Below are 4,476 nucleotides of genomic sequence, written 5' to 3' on the forward strand. Positions count from 1 at the left end.
ACATCGACTATAGATTTAAGTGTCAGGAAGTCATTTCTGAAAGTATTTGTATGGAGTGTAGTATTGTATGGAAGTGAAACATGGACGGTAAATAATTTGGACAAGAAGAGAATAGAAGCTTTCGAAATGTGGTGCTACAGAAGAATGCTGAAGATTAGATGGGTAGATCACGTAACTAATGAGGAAGTATTGAATAGGATTGGGGAGAAGAGAAGTTTGTGGCACAACTTGACCAGAAGAAGGGATCGGTTGGTAGGACATGTTCTGAGGCATCAAGGGATCACCAATTTAGTATTGGAGGGCAGCGTGGAGGGTAAAAATCGTAGGGGGAGACCAAGAGATGAATACACTAAGCAGATTCAGAAGGATGTAGGTTGCAGTAGGTACCGGGAGATGAAGAAGCTTGCACAGGATAGAGTAGCATGGAGAGCTGCATCAAACCAGTCTCAGGACTGAAGACCATAACAACAACAACATCTACCATAAAACGACGAAGCGCTTAAAGTGACTTGAAGTCTGAACGCTTTGACGACATAGGCGACATTCAAGTCAGTATGACCCGCGAAACGAACAAAATTCCAAAGAAGAAATTTTATGACAGTTTCACATGGTTGTATGAACGTTCTGTACGTTGTACTAAAATGGGGACAGGATTGGGTAGAAAACGTGAAGCATTAAAACAGCCATCTCAATCTTTCTTCATTATTTTATTAATCCAGCCTTGAACTTTTTGGAGTGACAGGGTAGACGATATTTTAATACTTTGCTGGTAAATATCTCCAAGGTGCTTGAACTTGTACATTTCTTTACATTTTTGCTTTACAAATGACTGCAATGTCTACTTCTTCACCGTTTTTCGCTTCACTCTTTAAAAGTTTTACTTCTGTAACTACTCCTGTCAGATTCTCTTGGAGTATTCTAAGGTATTGTGCGAAGTCTACACAGTCTATGTAAATTCTATTCGATGTACTAATTTCTTTGTTTTAATGCAGACAGTTACAGTTTGCTTACGTTTTTTTTCTTTCTCTTTGTAGGGTGTCTACGATGTTATGTGGAAGCTATGGGGCAAAGGAAAACCGACCGCCAAGTTTGAGTGCTGCTTCATAGTGCAGATTAAGATAACCTCTCCCAAGGCAGGCTGAAGAAACATCGCAGGAATGAAGCAGGACCACCTCACAGTCGTCTCTCTTATCCTTCTGCTGACGTTAGCATTAGTTCTAATCTAGGTGTTACACATTTTAGTTTTAAGGATGATCAACGTGCGTTGCCCCCTGTAAGAGTAGTTGTCTAAAGTCTGTTTGTGGAAACACCTATTTTTAGGTGATGATGAAGAAAAGAAAACAGTTTAAAGTGAGAATGAACATGTAAGTTTCCCCTAAGAAGTATGTTGAGTAGATGCAAAGAAATCTTTGGTTTCCTTCAGTGGCTGTAAAACACTTTTGAGAACATTAATAAAGTTGTTGAAAACTACCAGCGAAGGCTTTTCTCTACTATCGACTGAAGAATTAATTGCACACGCCTTCGAGTGTCCGTAATAATTTTTGGCAGCCAATACAGTATTTGATTGTTTGCTGGAAATCGCCTTAGATGCTTAATTATATCATTTTGTGCTCATAACATGCTTTTTTGCTCATGAATTTTAGTATTTGGAAGAAAAACTGAAATTAAATTCGAATAATTTCAAAACCTGCTAAAACGTTCCAAGTGATGCATGCGATGCCTGTGAGGTCACTGGCTAGCATGCTGTTTCTACTGTTGTAAAACTCATTCGCAGCGTAATCTTGTTTTGGAATTTACGTTTCGGAAAATGGGTTACAAATAGTATATAGTAACACACTGCACAAATACGTCTATAAAAAATCTTGAAACATTCTTTTTGTGTGCTCCAAAGAATGAGAAGGTGCATGAAATGAAATGATCGTATGGCATTGTTGGCCGGGAGTCCCCATGCGGGGTTGTTCGTCCGCCGTATTGCAAGTCCTTTTTAGCTGACGCCACTTCGGCGACTTGCGAGTCAATGATGATGAAGACACACAACACCCAGTCATCTCAATCGCACAGACGAAGGTCAATGGCCTGGTAGCCTTTAACTATATATGAAGATAGTAACTGTTCCCGACAGAACAGATACCATTGAAGACTGTGCAACTTCTCTAGAATAAATGATAATTAACTAAAACCGTCAGCTGCGAATGCGTACAGGTTGCCCGAACTCTTACGAGGATCGTCACCTTAGTTGGCGCGAGTAATGAGTGGATGGGCAAATATCTATTAGGAACATTACGCATGTAGATTGTGGACAATTAGGAATGTGGGTCTCACGGGAAGCATGCAACGGATAAGTCACTGCGGTTCGCACTGTTCATCTGTGTCCTTGGTGGTTCAGCTGGATAGAGCGTCTGCCATGTAAGCAGGAGATCCCGGGTTCGATTCCCGCTCGGGGCACACGTTTACAGCTGTCTCCATCGAGGTATATCAACAACACCTGTCGGCAGCTGAGGGTTTCAATTAATTATCATTTATTCTAGAGAAGCTGTACAGTCTTCAGTGGTATCTGTTCTTTTGGGAGCAGTTACTATCTTCACACAAGAATTGTATTAAAAAACTTTTTTTTGTACCTGATGTACCTCTTATTCTGAAATATCCGCGAAACCATTTAAAAATTCCCAACAACGTTTATTCTTTCAAAACAAGGCAATAGCCCATTTTTAAAAGATCTTCATGAATATCTATTTTAACACAGTTCTTGGGCTCTTGTTGGTAACACAAGCGCTCGTCTCTGCTAATAACACAAGACACTCTTCACATTTTCTGAGTACCGTAACAAAATCGTTTTGCTTTTTTTTTCACAGCTTCTTCCAAGTTTTGATGCTTGATCTGTGTTCAGTTTTTGACGGTCTATCCACTGGGCTATCTTTCCACTACCGTAAATCTGAGGGGGTTGGGATAAGGAGTTACACTTGTCAGATGTTACTGAAAAATAAAAGAAAATATCTGTTACGATCGAGTTTCCGAAAAATACCGGTTATTCAGAACTAAAATAATAGCCATCGGTTTTAACGAGTCGGTTTTTCGCATCGCGAACGTCACGTCCGCACTCTGTTTTTGAATGATTGTTCATTCAGTCTTCTTCCGTCCGTGACGTTATGTGGAAGAGGGGGGGGGGGTGCTGTTTGTGGTTGCCTTGGCGTGGAGCAGCTTTCGGCACTTGGCAGCCAGGGGTACAGCCGGTGCGAGGAGGTGGCGCGATCGCAAGCACAGAGCATGCAGCTACTTCCTACCTCCTCGCGTCGGCTGTGTCCCTGGTAGCGGACGGGACGCACGCGCAATCTCAGTGCTGGCGCGGTCCGAGGGGGTCCGTGCGACAGAGCCAATGAAAAAAATCTGATTAGACTAATACTTGTTCCATAGATCATGATGTGGAACGTGTCAGGTTAATAAAAGATGTCTGTACAAGATATTACATTACTCAAGATATTGCATGATACTAATGTTTAAGTTGTTGTTGGTTTTTTTTTTCTCTTAATTTATATCTAAAAATTCAGCCAATGAGTAGGAGTTGTCATCTAGAAATTATTTTAATTTATTTTTAATTGTTAGAAATCTGTCAGGCTTTTGATGCTGTTTGGTAGGTGACCAAAGACTTTTGTGGCAGCATAATTTACCCCTTTCTGTGCCAAAGTCAGATTTAACCCTGCATAGTGAAGATCATCCTTTCTCCTGGTGTTATAGCTATGCACACTGCTATTACTTTTGAACTGGGTTGGATTATTAACAATAAATTTCATAAGTAAATATATATACTGTGAGGTTACTGTGAGGATCCCTAGATCCTTAAATAGATGTCTGCAGGATGACTGTGGGTGGGCTCCAGCAATTATTCTGATTACACGTTTTTGAGCAATGAATACTTTTTTACTCAACGATGAATTACCCCAGAATATGACGCCATACGAAAGCAGTGAATGAAAGTAGGCATAGTAAGCTAATTTACTGAGATTCTTACCACCAAAATTTGCAATAACCCTAATAGCATACGTAGCTGAACTCAGACGTTTCAGCAGACCATCAAGGTGTTGCTTCCAGTTTAATCTCTCATCAATGGACACACCTAAAAATTTTGAAAATTATACCTTAGCTACAGACTTCTGTTCAAAGTCTATATTTATTACTGGAGTTATGCCATTTACTGTACGGAACTGTATATACTGTGTTATATCAAAATTTAAAGAGAGTCCATTTGCTGAGAACCACTTAATAATTTTGTGAAAAACATCATTTACAATTACATCACTTAGATCTTGGTTTTTTGATGTTATTACTATACTTGTATCATCAGCAAAAAGAACTAACTTTACATCTTCATCAATGTGGAATGGTAAGTCATTAATGTATATCAATAACAGTAAAGATTTCACTCAGAGAAATATATGTGTGGCTCACTCGGACTCCTTTAAAAACATCAAAGAGTGTTTT

The sequence above is a fragment of the Schistocerca cancellata genome, chromosome 10 (genome assembly GCF_023864275.1).
Source record: "Schistocerca cancellata isolate TAMUIC-IGC-003103 chromosome 10, iqSchCanc2.1, whole genome shotgun sequence".
Taxonomy (NCBI): domain Eukaryota; kingdom Metazoa; phylum Arthropoda; class Insecta; order Orthoptera; family Acrididae; genus Schistocerca; species Schistocerca cancellata.